Source organism: Pinus tabuliformis, chromosome 2_1 (assembly GCF_031772625.1).
Source record: "Pinus tabuliformis cultivar Carrire ecotype Pingquan chromosome 2_1, CPIR1, whole genome shotgun sequence".
NCBI classification, from domain to species: Eukaryota; Viridiplantae; Streptophyta; class Pinopsida; order Pinales; family Pinaceae; genus Pinus; species Pinus tabuliformis.
The window spans coordinates 183,427,527-183,433,167 of record NC_142299.1 but is presented as its reverse complement, the minus strand read 5'-3'; the positions used below and the strand labels follow the sequence as shown (position 1 = coordinate 183,433,167).

General features: G+C 32.3%; 1 pseudogene; it reads left to right on the top strand.

Moving 5' to 3' along the window:
- Positions 1-468: 468 nt before the first annotated feature.
- Positions 469-1,757, top strand: LOC149199330 (protein EDS1B-like; annotated as a pseudogene).
- Positions 1,758-5,641: the final 3,884 nt, after the last annotated feature.

Sequence of the window (5,641 nt, the reverse complement as noted above, 5' to 3'; positions counted from 1 at the left end):
TCCAAATATAGTTGATATGGTTGTAGACTAATTTATAAAGGATTATTTATTAATAATTATTTATGTAGAAACAATATTTTATTAATATTAAATGATAAGATTTTAATATTTAAAAATTAAAATAACTTGGAATTTGGGTAAGTGTTGTTGCATTCATTTCACTGTAATATAAAATAGTAGTAATCTTATTTATTCAATCAATGATAGATCTTGATACTAATAATTCAAAGTGGCTCTCTAGCATTTTGCTCCCTTTTCATTTGATTTAGTTTGGCTCACTTGTCAATGTGTTGTTCTACATTTTGTTAGCTTTTTTATTTCATTTAGTCCAGGCTCGCTTCACAAAGTATTGGTATACATTGCACCTAACTTGTCTGGAATCATTTTACAATTGTTATTTTTACAGACTTGATTTGATTACTATTGATACAATTAGTGTTATTATATTTGTTTCCAATATCCATATAAATGGGGAAATATCTATGTAGAATTGTTCTAGCTAGACTTGCCCTTAATGCAACATAACAATTTCTGAAGTAGCAGAGGGAGAATGTTTCCAAATTGAAGAATGAAATCCAACAAAGATGAAAATTCCTATGAAAAATCTTGAATATTATCACAACACATGTTTCAAAAATGGCACTTAATATTTTGATGCTTTAAAAAACAAACATTGACGTGATATAGACTCATTAGAGGAAATTCCAACCTAAAAGTGTCCATGAATTTTTCATGCATGTAATATGTAAGCCAATCAAAAATTTTTAAATTTAAGAAAAGGTACATGTAAATATTTTGAGGGGAAAAAATAAAATTAATTGTACTTTTGGATTATCGCCTTATAGATTTACTCAAATTTCAATTGTACACACTCGTTGGGAGCGGAAATAAATTTCGCATCCAACGAGTACCCATTATGCATACTTCAGAGAAAACCCACTTTGATAAAAATTGAAGATACATTAAAAAAACCTGTTGAACATGTGTTTTTAATGTATCTTCAATTTTTATCAATGTGGGTCTTTCCAAAAGTAAACCTATAAGGAGATTAGCCAAAAAAACAATAAAGAATTAGTTTTTTCTTTTCTCTACAAAATATATAAATCTTGTTTTATTATTTTCCTATTATTTTATTATTTTTCTTTAGGAGGTCACTTTTAGGCTGAAATTTCCTCTAATGTCTAGGAAAATCTCAGGTGGTTGGAGCTTGGAAGCTGGTGGGACGAGATCATACTAAACATTTTAGATAAGGGTGAAATCCCTGATGGTTTCCATTGCAGTGAGGAGTGGCTAAGATAGGGCACTCATTATAGACTACACGTTGAACCACTGGACATCTCTAAGTATTATCGATTAGGAAAAATGAGGACTCGAGATTCTACAGAAGACATACTCATTACAAAACTCTTGAAAAGTGGTTAGAAGACAATGAAGAGAATAAACAATTGCAACCACTGATGATGCTCACTCAAGACTCGTGCCTCTGGGCCTATGTTGAATAAATTGCATGCTTAATGCAAAAGAAAAAGTATTACGATGAAAAAAGAATAGAATTGGAGTATCAAATGAGGCCTTTGATTGAATCCCATTTTTTGTGCATGGAAGATCTTATGACTAACGAATCGACCTTCAAAATAGTGGTTAATTGGTTGTGGAAGCACATGACTTAAGTGTAGCAAGAAACCTCTCCCTTCTATTTTGTTATTTATTATCACCTGCAGACTACCCAAAAGATCCAATTGAGTGATGAATGGTAGATTTTGATACTAATAATTTAGAATGGAAGTATGCCTTTCTACTTCTTCTTGGTTTTTTCATTTGATTTAGTTTCGGGTGACCTATGGAGTAGCATTGTAAATTTTGCTTGGATTTTCCATATTTAGTTTTGGGGCACTAGTGGAGTATTGTAGTAGATTGTGACTTGTGGGCTTTACACATGTTATTTAGATTGATTTGATTTGATTGAGAGAGTGTTATCATCTATTTATGGTGTCTATATGAATATAAGTATTTCTATTGAAAATATTTAATCGGTCTTAAAAGCTGAATTTATTTTTGAAGTTTATTTTAGTCATCGTATTAATCATGGATGTCTATTTTGGAAGAGGGTTTTTTAGAATTTTAATTTAATTATTGATGGCTATTAAGTGGATGGTAAAGATTTAACCTCCAAAAAACATTCTAGAATATTTTTAGAGGTATATACAAATCAAGGGTAAAGTTTATTTCCAAATTAGTTATGTCTTTTGTGCCCTTTTAATTAAATTCTTAACTAAAAAAAATGTTATATGAATTGAGTTGTGGCTTTTTTGACATGTGGTATTGATAAGTCATGGTATAGGCCCATGGTGTTGCAACAAATACTATTTACATATTAAGAATCTCCATAATAAAGTAGAGATGAATCTACATGGTTAAAAAACTTATATATATATATATATATATCTATATATATATATATATATATATATAGAGAGAGAGAGAGAGAGAGAGAGAGAGAGAGAGAGAGAGAGCAACCCTTTTGACAAGCAGATAGGAATCGATAAAGCATCACAAAAACTCTGAAACAATGGAGGCAACAATCATACACCTATCCCACCTGCAACCAAGGAGGATTTTCCCAAGATTCTAGCTATGGAATACCTAGAAGGAGCGAAATCACAGGCCAAGAGATTTTGAGGTCCATGGGAAAGATACCCATGTTTGCAGGTTGAAGAAGGCTCTTTATGATTGTGTTATTTTTATGTTTATAGACAAGGGGAGGGTGCCCTTTTGCATTTCATCCTTTGTCAATGATTACTCTTTTGCCTTTCGTCGTTTGACAAAAACATGTCAAGTATTAGAATGAATAGTGTGTACTATGAAATGAACAAATTTATTATAATTTTTAATTATTAACTTTGGATGTATCGAACCTGCCCAAGTTTTGCATTTTCAGTATTAGCTTTTTTTTTTAAGGTATTCTGCCCTTTTGGTCATAGCTAAGTGTCCCTGAAACTTCACATACTTCATAGTGTTGTGAATATATTCATGTGCACTTTTAACAAATTTACCTCAACTTTCAACTTTCAACATACTTTTGACACAATCCTTGATAACAAATGATAGCCTAAATTGAGAGATGAATAACCATCAATATATCAAAAATTGGTATGAACAACTTATGATATATGCTTTGGAGATTATCATCGTAGACATAATGAGCATAGTACTTCAACAAAACCCACATTTACATGGAGAACAACCACGCTGAAAGTTGCTCAAGTTAGAAACTCATTGACCCTAGTTTTTCTAAGCTTTAACTAAGGGTGTTTTATACAAAGTTTTTTTGTTTTAATTAAATTGCACAAGTTTCAATCCCATTGTACATGGTTTTTATAAACTCTAACTAAATGATATTATTTTATACAAATATTCTGAAGAGTTCAGGTTTTAATTAAATTATAGAGTGGTTTATCTAAATATTTTAAGTCATGCGGGTATGAAATCTGCCTTCCACCATTTTTCCAGACTTTAACTAAATTATAGAATGTTTTATACATTTTTTTTTTAATTTAATTAAACTATGCAGGTTCCAATTCTTCCATCCACAATATCTCTAGGTTCTAACCAAACTATAAAGGCCTCTAAACTAAAAAGTCTTTTATACATAGATTTTGGATATTTTAGGCTTTAATTAAATTACAGAGTGGTTTATATAAAGATTTTATAGAATGGCCTATATAACGATTTTAAGCCGATCAAGTTCAAAACCTTGACAGAGAGAGCGTGGACACAAACAAATAAACACAACATAGAATTTGAACTGCACAACTTGATCGGTTCATTACTGAGCTTGGCAATTTATACACATTTTGGCTACGGATACACATTAACTGCGCCGGATTAGCCGACTAGTGAATAGTGATCGGCGCCATCTAAACAGTGATCGGCGCCGACTGAACAGTGATCGGTGCTGATCGTGATTAATGCTTGACACCTCCCCTTAATCACGATCTACATGTTAACTTGCCTGCTGGTCTAAGTCTCAGCTAGGCTTACAACATAATTTGGATTTTCTACAATGTACAACTTATTTGTACACATTTCAAATTTAGCCTTTCCAAGAGGCTTGGTGAATATGTCAGCCACATTTTCATTTGTATTACAATATGATAAGTCAATTTCTTTTGATTGCAATTTTTCCCTTACAAAATGATGTTGTGTCTCAATGTGTTTTGTCCGTGCATGATATATAGGATTGTTTGCCAATTTGATAGTGCTTTGATTGTCACATCTGATTACTGTAGGTGCTTGTTGTGTTTCTCCAACATCTTCAAGTATTCTCCTAAGCCATATTGCTTCACAGGTAGCCCTGCATAATGCTTTATATTCAGCTTCAGTGGATGACAATGAAACAGTTGGTTGTTTCTTACTGCTCCATGATATTGGTCCTGAACCAATATTGAACATGTATCGAGTAGTAGATTTCCTATCATCTGGATTTCTAGCTCAGTTAGAATCAGAATAACCTGCCAATTCAACATCAAATTCATCAGTATACATAATACCAAAATTAAGTGTTCCTTTCAGATATCGAAGGACTTTCTTTGTTGCTTTCCAATGGCTTTCACAAGGCTTAGCCATGAACTCACTAAGTATGCTGATAGAATATGTTATATCTGGCCTGGTAGCGGTGAGATAGTTCAGACTTCCCACCAGTTGACGGTACATAGTTCCATTCACCTCTTTGGTTCCATCATCACTGCATAATTTGACATTCTGTTCTAAAGGAGTAGATGTTGCCTTGCATTCAATCATATTGAATCTTTTAAGGATTTCCCTTGTATATTTGCTTTGTGTGACCAGTGTCTTACCAGGCTCCCTCCAAACTTCAAGACCTAAACAATAATGCAATTCACCAAGATCCTTCATCTCAAATACATGTGACAACTGATTTTTAATTTCTTCAATCAACTTCCATGCATTTCCTGTTATGATTAGATCATCAACATGTACAGATATTAAAGCAACGTTCTTGCCTTCATCTTCCTTGATGTACAAGTTAGGATCATTTTTGCTTTTCATAAAACCTTTCTCATAGAAGAAAGAATCAATTTTCACATACCATGATCTTGGTGCTTGTTTCAAGCCATATAAAGCTTTCTTTAACCTGCAAACCAGATGCTCCTGTCCCTGTTTTACAAACCCTTCAGGCTCAACTAAATAAACTTCTTCTTTTAACTCACCATTCAAAAATGCAGATTTGACATCTAATTGATGCATTTTCCAATTATATTTTGTAGCTAATGCAATCATAATTCTAATTGTGTTCAACTTAGCTACAGGTGCAAAAGTATCTTCATAATCAATTCCTTCCTTTTGTGAATATCCTTTTGCAACCAAATTTATCAATACTTCCGTCAACATTAAACTTAGATTTATAAAGCCATTTACATCCTATGGGAACTTTGTTTTTAGGCAACTATGTTAATTCCCATGTGTCATTCTTCATTATAGAGTTATATTCTTCATTCATTGCATTTCTACATTCTTCATATTCTTTAGCTTCATCATAGCTTGAAGGTTCTACAACATTCATAACCTGAGACATTAATGCATAATCTTTATACTTTACAGGTACCTGACTTTGACGTGATGA